Below are 13,259 nucleotides of genomic sequence, written 5' to 3'. Positions count from 1 at the left end.
AATAGACTACCTCCATGTCCTACTTCTGAATTTTGCAAAAGGCTGATTGAGGTGAGCCTTCCGGGTTTTAGCAGTTGCTTTGCAATTTAGCACCCCCAAATGATTCGCCCCCACCCAAAAAAGAGATTTCTGCCTAAGACAAGAACTGTGTTTGCTTAGTTTGTGATCTCGGGCCGCCTTTGCTGACGTCAGAAGGAATCAGTGCTCTCGACAGTCCCGTGTCATTTGGGCTCACGTGGCATGTCTGTGGGTGCCAGCTTCCACTGAATTTCAGATCCCCTGCTGCTGTCTTGACGGTCAGTGAGGTCTCCATCTCCACACCTGACCAGGATACCAAATACAGTTTGCAAACTGTATACTGAATAGTTTTAGACAATATCCTTCATGCTCTATTCACCACAGATTTGATTTATTGAAACAAAACACAGAGGCAGAAGTCATTTGAATCATGGAACTTTCACGGCTCACACAGAGACAGAAGCCAGAAACATTTGTGCACACAGCACTGTGTTCCCATATGCTTGGTCCCATGGAGGCGTCAATATATTAAGCATTTGTGACATGGAGACCGGGGCTAAGGAACCACCTTTTGAAACAGTACTAGGTGGGGATGTGGCATACATTACAATAGAAAGCTGTGCTGGAGAATTTCAAACAGCAGAGGTCTGCAAGAGCCTTCCCTTCTCTTCCGTCTGCTCATCCAGGCTCAGGACGCAGCTCCTGAGAACAGAGCACTCTCTCCCACACTCCTGCCGCTTTCCTGAATGCACAGCCAAGACATGAAACTACAGGTTTTAGGTCCAGCAGGGGAGGAGACATAGGACTGTACCTTCCCCACCCCGAGGGAGAATAGGAACATGGAGGGAGGGGGCTGTACTCTCCTCTTCCTGCCTTTCTCTCTTCTTGTTTATATCATATTGCTTTGAAAGTCACAATGTGAAAAAGAAGCACATTTTTATGTCATGATTTAAAAGAAAGCAAAAATCTTATTTATGGACCAGATTAAGAAAACACCTAGAGCAGAATTGAGATACTTAGTCTTTGTGGTCAGCTTGACTGGGTCTGTCATCCCCTGGGGGACTGATGTAGGTGCGTCTATGAAGGCATTTCCAGACAGGATTAGCTGAGGTAGGAAATGCACCCTGAATGTGGATGGCACCATCATGTTCTGGGATCCCCATGAAATAAAATGGGAGGAAGAAAGAAGCTCAGAGCACTGTAGCCCACCTTCCTCTGCTTCCTGACCCCCATGAAGTATGCTGCTCCACTCTACCTGCCATCCCTGCCATGATGACACCTCTGAAACAGAGCCCAAGTCACACTTCCCTCTCCTAAACTGTGCTGCTAGGTATCTGGTCACGGTGACAAGAAAGAAAATACAGGAACACACGTAAGATAATCGCATTTTCATTTAAAGACAAATATAAGTAGCCTTAAACGTGCAATTGAAGGGGACCCCCAAACAGTGGAGGCTTCCTCTTGGGCTCTGGATTAGGCACAGAGAGATCTTTTATAAAGCAGGGAAGAAAAGTTAAAGTGACTGCTTTCTGACTCAGGCATAAAACAGCAGCAAATGACCTTACAGGTGTCATTTTTAAGAGGATTAGAAGGGGAGGTCTGTATTAGGATGGGCTGGGATGCTGTAATAAAGGAGATGGGGGATAAGGGAAAAGGGGGCAGGGGTATTTGTCCCGGAAGGACAAGGGACTGCCTCAGGATAGAGGAGACAGATGTGGCCAATAGGCAAATGACAGTTTATAAAGGTAAAGGGGGAACCCCATGTTAAGATGAGGTGTTTAATTTTAATTGGGCACGTTAATTAGATGAACCAAAGGGGGCTTGTGATTGCTGGACTCTGGTAGTCAGCCTCAGGAGGAGGAAGGGGCCAAATAAGGGAACAGACCTTGGTGGCTAGCTTTAGGGATGTGATCTAACAGTTTTTATGGAGGAAGAGGGAAGGGCAAGGCCTGCCAGAGCCGCATGCTTGAGTGGGCCAATGTCCCTTCAGTAATAGCATTTAAAATATGTGAATAGACGGAGACTGTAAAGTCAGTTAGGAGCATTCCTTCTTTTCCTCTCTTTTTAAAATCATGATACAAAAATTTACTGTCTGTGACAGAAATCTTGTTAGAAGAAGATAGTATTTTCAGTTAACTGAAAACATGAAAAATTTGCTTAAATCTCTTAAAGACAATAAGATTCATTTAATCAATTAAAATCTAAGCAATGAATTAGCTGCCATATGCATGGCTACTGACGGCTAATGATGAAATAGTAAGAAACAGGAAGGAATATTTCAGAGATTTCCTGGAGACCTACTGAAGAGGTGTGGAGTACACTATTCAACATCAATCAAAATTTTGACTTGTTCCATGAAGATCAATAAAACAATTCTAAAATGACTTTGAATAAACTGGCAAGCAATGATTATTGTCAATTTAAAAAAGAGATCCAGCTGTGGCTGTACACTTCTATAATCCCAGTGTTTGGGAGGCAGAGGCCAGAGGCTCATGGGTTTGCTGCCAGCCTTGCTGTATAATGAGATTGTGTCACAACAATCACTAAAATAAACAAACTCACAAATCACAAACCAAAACAAAGGGGAAGAGAAGAAGGAAGGGGAGAGAGGGAGACAGAATAGCCCACCCATGTTCTGCAATGTGTTTTAAATGTGATAGCGACACGAAGACAAGTATTTTCAGCAGTATGGAGGTAGCCAACCCACAAATATGTGACATTACATCCAACGTTCTATAATGAGTGCCTTAAGCATATCTGCACATCCATATTCATGCCTGTGATATACTTTGTTAGACTTTGCGACCTCAGTGAACTACAGGAACAGTCCAATCACACAAAATGAAAATCAGTTCACAGACATTTGAAAACGTAGCACTGTCAGTCACAATAACACTAATCCAAACATTAGTAAGATCTCATTTCTAAAAACAGAAAAAACTGGTGAACTCTTAATGCGCTGAGGAATTATTTATTAACTTCTTCTGGATCTCTATTTGATAATCTCCATCAACATATATGGAAACATTTATATTCTTTGTCCTAGTGAAGTATATTATGTTGATTTATCTTTAAACAATTATACACAAACATGTATGTGTACCACAGCCATGCAGTGCCGGGAAGGCCAGAAAAGGTCAATAGATCCACTGGAACTGGAGTTACAGGCAACTGTGAGCCACCATGTGGGTGCTGGAATTGAATCCAGGTCCTCTGCAAGAGCAGCAAGTGCTCTTAGCTGCTGAACTATCTCTCCAACCTTGAAACGTTCATTTTAAACTGAGTTAAGCATCCACTGCTACTCAAAAATTAAGAGTGTTGAGTTTGAAATATGTGTCACCATTTATTGAGCCCTTGCCATGAAGCAGATCTCATACACACACACACACACACACACACACACACACACACACACACACACACACACACACACTCATGATCTCATAGTCACTGTGTAAGGTAGGGATTTTCTGTTCTCAGTGTCTGGATTTGAGGTCCATGCTCTAACAAAATGGCATTGCTCGCAAAGGCAGCACAGATTGCAAGGGATGAAGCTGCCCTCGTTGCCAGCCTTGCCCACAGCTGATCAAAGGGAATGGACCTTGCTCAGTGCCTGACGAAGCGTCATTCTTTAGCAGGTTCACTGTGACCTATGATTTTCCAACCCTCACCATGTAGCCTGACTCGGGTTCAGGGGCAGCCAATCCAACCTCAGACTCATGACTCGTGCTATGGGCTGACAGGCAAAGCCCTGCCAGAGAGAGAGGACAGGAATTGCCCACATTATCTCTTCCTAATCTGATGTTAGAAACAGCCAGTCAGGTAGCTGGTGGGGACAAAAGCTTGGAGAATGTGCGGTAAGCACTTGGGGGTGTTGTTAAACAAAGAATTAGAAAAAAGCTGTTAGTTGGGACTGGAGTTTCTCATGAGGTCTCAGCAGACCAGACTGAAAACCAAAGTGGATTCACTTACACTGGAATGGTGTCTCCCAAGGAATTGGGAGACAGAAATAACAGCCTCAAACCAGGCCAGTATGGAATATGTCAGGAAGCTTGCTTCTGCCTTAATAACCACCAAAAAAGTACTTCAAGTTAACCAGCCAATTGCTATTCTAGTATTCTCCCTTTGTGGGTCCTGCCTGGAAGGAAAATAATTGAGATAATCAATCCCCTTAGTGTTCTTTGGTTTTAATTTTGTTTGTGCAATGTGGGGAGTCAAACCTGGCAACTCTCACGGAGTAGACAAATGTTCTGCTCCTGAGCTGTGTCCTCCAGCCTATGTTCCTCACTCCTGATGGCCTTAAGTTTTCTCTGTTTATAAAATCAGCCTCCTCTTGCCCATCCCACCGAAACAGTTAATCTGTCTCTTGGAATGAAATATTATGGGATTCTAGAATCACAAACCAAGCCAATTGAGAGCACAGCCATGAATCTGTATTTTTTTTCTTTTGACAGAGCAGCCATTACTCAAAGGTGTCCCCTCAGCCCACCACCAAGTTTATGTGTTAGCAATTTAACTTCAAATTCAACACTGTTGTGAGGTGAGACCTTTGAGAAGTGACCAGGTCTTGAGGACTCTGCCCTCACAAATGGGTTGATGTGGTTGTGGAAATAGCTGGTTACTAATGCTATGAGTGTGGGTTGTTAAAAAAGTGATCAAAGCCTTGCCTTGCTTTCACACTTTATCCAAGGGATGAGGCAATAAAGAGCCCTTGCCTATAGCCCTAAATCTTGGACTCTCTAGCCCTAAAATGTAAGAAATTAATTTATCTTCAACATAAATCACCCAGTGTGTGATGTTGTTAGAGTCACAGGATAAGGAAACAGACAGAGGGCAATTAAGCTTGCTCCTAATTAGCTGAACTAGAGCTTAACTGTTGCATCAACCAGCGACAGAGAGACCAAGGAAAAGAAGGAATGGGTAGAATTGATTTAAAAAAAAAAAAAAGTAACAAGAAACAATTGCTGACCATGCTAAGTTCTACAAACAGTACCTAACTTATAAAATCAAACTCACTATGTGATGCAGTGTTTTCTCATTCCCAACACCTATTGTTCAGCAGGAAGTTCTAAAGGGAGGTTCATTAAGACCCAGAAGTAAACTCACAAGTCTCAGGAAGTCCCCAAAGCTTATCAGATATACAAAGCTCCGCTCATCCCAAGGTTATATAAGAAAAAAGGAGACTTAACCATCTGTCCATCTGCCTGTGAGTTGTTCTAGAGGTCCAGGGTTCTAGCTTTCAGAAGTCATCACCTATGCCAGAGTAAGCTTTTGTTGATGCAGCTGGCTTTGTGTCGCTTATGCATCTTTAATTAACCTTCCATCCATACTTCTGTAAGTAACCACAGTAAACTCATTGGTTTGTCAGGTTGGACTTGGGTGGTACTGTTGCTTTGGTCTGACATCAATTAACTATCTGAGATGAGTAGACAATTGTTAATATCTCCCAAGGAATAGTGTCACATAATATCACTGTTCTAGGTTCAACTCCTGCATGACTCTTGTCTTATTTCCTATTCCAACAATTCAAATAGCTGCATGCCTACAAGTACATCATGCCTGCATGCCTGCTAGTAACAAATTGCCCTCAGTTCCAGACTCATCCTTTTTCTTGAGTATATCATACAAGTATACCATTGTTGCTGGAGGGTTTCTCTCCAGGTTCCCCAAGCCCCGCAGTCCCACAATCCACTTATAAAATAATCACTCAGACGCTTATATCACTTATAAACTGTATGGCCATGGCAGGCTTCTTGCTAACTGTTCTTTTATCTTAAATTAACCCATTTCTATAAATCTCTACCTTGCCATGTAGCTGGTGGCTTACCAGAGTCTTTACGTGCTGCTTCTCCTGGCGGTGGCTGCAGTGTCTCCCTCCTTAGCCTTCCGCTTCCCAGAATTCTCCTCTCTCCTTGTCCCACCTACTTCCTGCCTGGCAACCTATTTCCTGCCTGGTCACTGGCCATCAGTGTTTTATTTATATAGAGCAATATCCACAGCATACCATTGTTGGCATGGGCTCCTTCTGTTGTATCCTGTAAGACTTGGCTCAAGAGAAGCTCCTCTAAGAAGCTTTCTAGAATGTTCTCCATCACACTAAAGTCATCTGAGCAGAGATCCACTGTTCTTGGAGTTGATCTCAATTTAGAAAGTTATTCTGAGATTTCTAAGTAATGAGCCTATAGTAAACAACCAAAACATTAGAGGGAAGTTCAAGCATTAGCTGTCACAAGTACTAAGTTAGAAACTTTTAGAATATCAGCCAAAATACCCTCTATGGTGATTTGTTTTCTTTTCTTCCTTCCTTCCTTCCTTCCTTCCTTCCTTCCTTCCTTCCTTCCTTCCTTCCTTCCTTCCTTCCTTTCTTCTTTCCTTCCTTCCTTCTTTCCTTCCTTCTTTCTTTCTTTCGAAAGTTTCACTGTGTAGCCCTGGTTGTTCTGCAACTCGCTTTGTAGTGTGGTGATATATTGTGTACCCCAATAAAACTTGCCTGAGGATCAGAGGACAGAGCCTTGGATTAAAGATGTGTGCCACCACTGCCTGGATGTTTCCAGTGTTGCCTTGTACTCAGAGAATATCCAGATGGATCTCTGCCTCCTAAGTGACAGGATTAAGGGTGTGTGCCACCACTGTCTGGCCTCTATGTCTAATCTAGGGTGGCTCTGTCCTCTGATCATCAGGCAAGCTTTATTAGGGTACACAATATATCACCACACTGTAGACCAGGCTGGCCTTGAACTCAGAGATCTGCCTGCCTCTGTCTCTTGAGTGCTGGGATTAAAGGCGTGCACCACTATCACCTGGCTCAAGTATCCCCTCTAGATAGGGAGGAAGCACCTGGGTTACAGTCATCCACATATCTCTGTTTTACTTTCCAAGTTAAAGCAAGTACATTCTAAGATACACACGATATGTAACTATACACACAGATACATGTAATATGTACATACATGTATATACATACATATTATTGACTCTGAAGGAGTAGACTGTTTTAATTCATTTTTAACTCATGACAAAACAGATCTGGTCTTAAATTAATGTGAATGCTCCCTGGAACAGTCTATGTGTTCTTGAGACAATCCATCTGTCCTATAACCAATAAATTGTCCCTGAAACTCTAAGGCAGCTCTCCAAGTCCTACAGAAAAATAATGCAAATTCATCTGGCTCTGTGCCTTGGCTTTATCCATTTTCTTCACCAGTTTGTGAACAAATTTATGTATGAAATTTCCAAAACTGGTGCAGAACCGTGAAGAAAGGATAGTGGTGGCAATTTGTACTTGTACAAGTAGTGTAACTGTTCCAGATGATCACATCATTTCAAAATATTCTCTTTTATTCCTAGTGTAATTCTAGCCAAGAATGAATAACACACATTTACAGGAGTGATATAGTAAGAACTCTTCCCAGCTGGTTTGTACCAATGTGGGTGTTGGGATTTGTGTACATTCCTGGGGAATGGTTCTTTCAGTCCAGAAACTTGGTTTTTCAACTGATTTTCTGCCAACCCACCAGTTCATCAATGATGTCTAAAGTTTACTAAATGGGAACTTGAAACTAGCAATAATAAATCACAAGACACAAACTCTGTAGCACAAGAAACTTGAGAGTGACTTGTTTAGGTCCCTTCTATGAAGATGACACTTCCTTTCTGCTATGACTTTAAAATGTTTTATTGAAAATTTAATGCAGGCCAATTGTTTAAAAGTTGAAAATATTAAAAGGAATAAAATGAATCCACGTGCAGTCCTAACACTCAAGAATAGTTATTGCCAGCCATTTGATACATTTTTCTCTCAGTCTTTTAAAAGTACTCATATTAATATATAAAGCTTATGTGGTTTGTGCCATTCTTACTTTTTAGGTGATAGATTGCATTTTCTGAAGTGATGAGTATTCTTCACAAATTCCATTTTAGTGGCTACAACTCTTACATGTTATTTTTCCACCCATATCAGATTATACTTTTCCACTGCCATAGAAGAAGGAAGTTGCCATGACCTGAGGGACTATACTTAAACTTTCTCCCATCTCATCTCTTCCCTTTTTCCTCCTTCATATTCTAGACTTCAGTAGTACCCTGTGGATTTCTGTGCATCATGCTGTCTCCGACATCCTGTATCCTCATATGTTGGTCCTTCTAAGACAGTGATTCTCAACTTTCCTAATGTTGTGACACTTTAATAGAGTTCCTTGGGCTGGAGAGATGGCTCAGAGGATTAAGAGCACTGACTGCTCCTTCAGAGGTCCTGAGTTCAATTCCCAGCAACCATATGGTGGCTCACAACCATCTGTGATGAGATCTGGTGCCCTCTTCTGGTCATACATGCTTTATACAAAATAAATAAATAAATCTTTAAAAAAAAAATAGAGTTCCTTATGTTGTGGTGACCCACAACCATAAAATTATTTTTGTTGATACTCCATAATTATAAGTTTAACACTGTTCTGAGTCATAATGTAAATATCTGTGTTTTCTTAGGTGACCCCCGTGAAAAGGTTGTTCAGCTCCCAAAGAGATCACAACTCATAGATTGAAAACCACTGTTTTAACACATCTTATTTTTTTTAACTTCTCTATTCCTCCCATCTCCCTATTTCTGTTTGGCTTTTTCATAACCAGGGTCAGAGTGGCGGGGTAGTTGGTGGTACACAGATAGAGAAAAGGACAGAGTGTATAGGGTTTGGTCCTTAATTTTTAGAAGGATGTGCATAAAAGAAACTGAGCAGAGCTCCCAAAGGAAAGCCAAAGAGACCACACTATCATAGAAATTTAGCAGGAAAACTTGTCAAAATGTATAGATCAATTGAAGTCAGGCATAGTGGCATACTCCTATAATCTCAGTGCTCAGGGGGTGATGGCGCAAGGCATGCAGATCCTGAGTCAGAGGCCAGCCTGGCATATTTGTTTCCCTTCTGTTACTGTGCTAAAATGCCATGACCAATGCAGTACCGGGACTGGGTTTCATTCAAGTGAGTTGTTGGTCAACAGGTCCTGTGGAAATCTCCAAATAACCTAGGCTATTGCCAAGACAATGGATTGCTCTCTGCAAAGTGACAGCAGAGCCCCTCGCTGAAGATAACACCCACACAACAGATTGAACTTGGAGAAGTTGATCTGGTGCCTATATGGAGCCTTCACCTCTATGTTCTAGTGTCTTTGGTAGAAGAAGGTATTCTACAGGCTATCAAAGAAAAACGTAAATGCCAACCCATTCTCAAAACCTTTGACTGACAATCTTTCCTGCCTGCAAGATAAGCCAGGGCGATGGTGACAAAAGGCTTATGGTAGAAGCCAACCACTGTTTGATGGGACTTGAGGCCCGCTCCACAAGATGGAGCCCATGCCCAACATTGCTTGGGTGACCAAGAACCAAGACTAGATAGTCCAGCAACCCCAGGTAAAACCAAGTACTACTGGTCTAAAAAAAAAAAAAAAAAAAAAAACAATAAAATTACTCCTAATGATATTCTGCTGTATTCATAGATCAGCACCTTATTCAGTCATCATCAGAGAAGTTCCTCCTGCAGCAGATGGGAACAGATGCAGAGACTCACAGCTAGACCTCTCTCTCTCTCTCTCTCTCTCTCTCTCTCTCTCTCTCTCTCTGTCTCTCTCTCTCTCTCTCTCTCTCTCTCTCTCTCTCTCTCTCACACACACACACACACACACACACACACACACACACACGGAGAGTTCTTGGTACACACAGCTCTAAATGGGATGTCTCCATCAATTCCCTCCCTTCAGAGCTCAGGGAACCCCATGGAAGATGAGGCAGAAAGAGTGTTAAGAGTCAGATTGAATGGAGAACACCAGAATAAGGTCCTCTGAATCAACTGAGCAAGGCTCATATGAACTCACAGAGACTGAAGCAGCAAGCACAGGGCCAACACAGGTCTGCACCAGGTCCTGTGTGTGTGTAATATATATAAAATATATTTCATTAAATAATGTATATATATTTAGCTGAAAGCTCTAATATATGTATATATGTGTATTTCATAGTATTATATAATACATAAAATTTACATATAAATATATAAATAAAAAATAATATATCATATATAATAGCTTTTAGCTTAGTATTTTTATGGGACTCCTGTATGTGTGAATGAGTGGGTCTCTGATTCTTGTGCCTGCTCTTGGGGTTCTTTTCCTTCTGTTATGTTGCCTGGTCCAGCCTCACAGCAATGGTTTTTGTTTTATCTTTTATTTTTCCATGTTTGGTTGTGTGGTGGTTTGAAAAAAAAAATGGCCCCCAAAGGGAGTGGCACTATTAGGAGGTGTTGGAGTAGGTATGGTCATGTTCAAGGAAGTGTGTCACTGTGGAGGCAGGCTTTGAGGTCTCATATATGCTCAGGATGCCCAGTGTCTGAGACCACTTTCTGTTGCCTACATAAGATGTAGAACTCTCAGCTACCTCTCCAGCACCATGTGTGCCCGCATGCCACCATGTCCTGCCATGGTGATGAAAAGTGGACGGAACCTCTGAACTGTACATGAGCCACCACAATTAAATGCTGTCTTTTATGAGTTCCTGTAGTCATGGTGTCTCTTCACAGCAATAGAAACCCTAAGTCAGAAGCCCATTTCTAATGAAAGACTGAAAGGGAGTGGATCCAGAGGGGAGGGGAGGTGGAGAAGAACTGGGAGGAGTAAAGGAGGGGGAAACTGTAATTAGGATATATTGTAGGCGAAAAGAATCTACCTTTCAGAAAGAAAGGAATAGTTTTGATATAAGTAGGCTGAAGAGTGATGGGAGCTTAGGGAGTATAGTTTTTTACTTTTGTTTGTTTATTCTCTGTGTGTGTGTGTCTGTGTCTGTGCACATGTGTGTGTGCTACTGTCGGCATGTGAGGGTTAGAAGACAGGTTCTGAGAGTTCGTTCTCTCCTTCTCCCATGCAGGTTCCTGTAGTTGGCTGTTTTCTACTATTCGTTCTTTTCTCTTTGACTCTTTTGTGGGGGTCCACCACCCAGCTCCCAAATAAATACACACAGAGACATACTCTTACTTACGAATGCATGACCTTAGCTTGGCTTATTTCTAGGCAGTTTTTCTTAAATTATGCCCTCTATCTTTTGCCTCTGGGCTTTTACCTTTCTCTATTTCTGTATATGTTTCCTTTCCTTCTTATTCCATGTCTGGGTGGCTGGCCCCTTCTTTTCTCGCTCCTTGATCTCCCTCTTCCCAGAGTTCTCCTCCTATTTATTCTCTTTGCCTTCCAGTCCCACCTATCCTTTCTCCTGCCTTGCTATTGGCTGTTCAGCTCTTTATTCGACCGATCAGTTGTTTTAGACAGGCAAAGTAACACAGCTTCACAGAGTTAAACAAATGCAACTTAAAAGAATGCAACACATTTTTTATCATTAAATAAATGTTCCACAGCATAAACAAATGCAACGCATCTTAAAATAATAATCTACAACAGGTACCAGAGATCAAACACATGCTGTCAGTCTTGTAAGCCCTGTTACCAACTGAACCATTATGCTGCCCACCCCCAATGCCCCCAATGCAGTTCTTTCAGGAACTTTTGCTTTGAACTGAAGCCAAGAAATGGGTGGTAGCATGTGGCAGACAAGTGTGTGTCTTAACACTGGTATTATTTAAGGCATGGCTGGCTGCTGCTGGGAGTGAGACTGATACTGTGAGAGAAAACTGTGATGAAGGCAAGAGTGTCCATCTTGGACCAGAGCCCCGAGTGCATCCCTTTGCATTTGCCAGTCAGTGGACTTGGTGAAGGGCGACAGATGAGTGGCTTTCTTTTACGTCCTGTGTGAGTTAAGGATGACTTGGGGAGAAGCTGCTAGGGACTTAAGGAGAGACAGTAACCCAGGAAATGGTCTCTAGAAGAGAGAATTGTCTAGGGAATATGAGAGGGTTGTTTGGTTGAGGTGCCTGCGCATTTAAACTTTGGTCACTCATCTAGTGGGAAGCCCACGGACACAGGTGTGTGGTTTCAGGCCGCTATGTTCAGCCCCTGGACCAACAGGCACACAGTTTCCAGGATTTTTTATTACCAAGGTTGACATATTCCAGATGACATTTATTTAGAGCTGGCAAAGGGTTCTTTCCAGTTCTAAGGGAGTGATTATCTGATAACCATTGGATCTAATGTAGGTGAAATGTGAGGTATAGATGAGAGGTGTGTCATAGATGAAGGGAAGGTGGCTATTAGCGGACTAGCTTTGCCTGGCTGAGAGAATAGTTGGAAGGTAAGGAAATTCTATTGAAGAGCTAAGAGATGGGGATCTGTGAACGTGACATTTAAAATCAAGATGGCAGATTTGTTCTTTGTTTGTTTGTTTGTTTGTTTGTTTTTTAATGTGTGACGGCTATTGTGAGTGGTCAGACCCTTGCTTGTCTATGGCTTTGGATAGGTTTTCTGCATGCATTTGAACTTTCCAGGAATGACTGGCTGCAGGCATAGACATGGGGAAGAGAACCATAAGCCCAAACTAGAGGCTAAATCAGGTGACATGAGTGACCAGCTGAGAATCAGCAGGTAATGAGCACCTAGTATGGCAGAAGTCTAGCTGACAACTCGCTCATCCTTGACTCCTAACCACTGGCTCTGGACCGATAGCCCTTCATGCTCTCTTAGCATGGTTTGGAAGGTGGGAAGCAGGAAGCAAAGTCAAATTGATTTCAGCTGTGCTTTAATGCGTGTTTCTCCACCCTTCCCTCCACACCATTCCATTGATTTTCTACCTTGAATCACTTACTCATGCTTTGCTGGATGAATAAAGTTTGGAGCAAGGTCTACTGATGGGATTAGAGGTGTTCGGAAGGATTTTCTCCATGATTGCCTGATGCCAGGAGCTGTCACAATGTCGGGGGTGAAATTCTACTAACGGCATTACTTCGCTGAGCCTTGTTAACTGGTGCATACCAAGAGCCAACTGTTGGCACCTGGTACCATGCCAAGATTTTTTTTTCCTTCCTCCCCAATCACCTGCATGGGGGCAAACCTTCATCCCCAGCATGCTTTTTCTATTAGTAGTATCCCTCAAATAATAAAAAGCCAACTCTATCATTAATAAACATAATTATAATAATGACCCTTTACTGAATGTCTCCCACATGCCAGGCACTGTATTAACTATAGTAATACCTTAACATCCAGCGTATTGCAGCACACGTAGGGTAACTCACCAGGGTATGTTCTGTCGGTCTATTGTGTGAGTTCTGTGAACTGAACCCACAAGTTGTCAGGCTGGGCTGCAAGGGAGG

Source organism: Peromyscus leucopus, chromosome 7 (assembly GCF_004664715.2).
Source record: "Peromyscus leucopus breed LL Stock chromosome 7, UCI_PerLeu_2.1, whole genome shotgun sequence".
Classification (NCBI taxonomy): Eukaryota; Metazoa; Chordata; class Mammalia; order Rodentia; family Cricetidae; genus Peromyscus; species Peromyscus leucopus.
The sequence above is the reverse complement of the archived record's forward strand: the minus strand, read 5'-3'. Positions refer to the sequence as shown.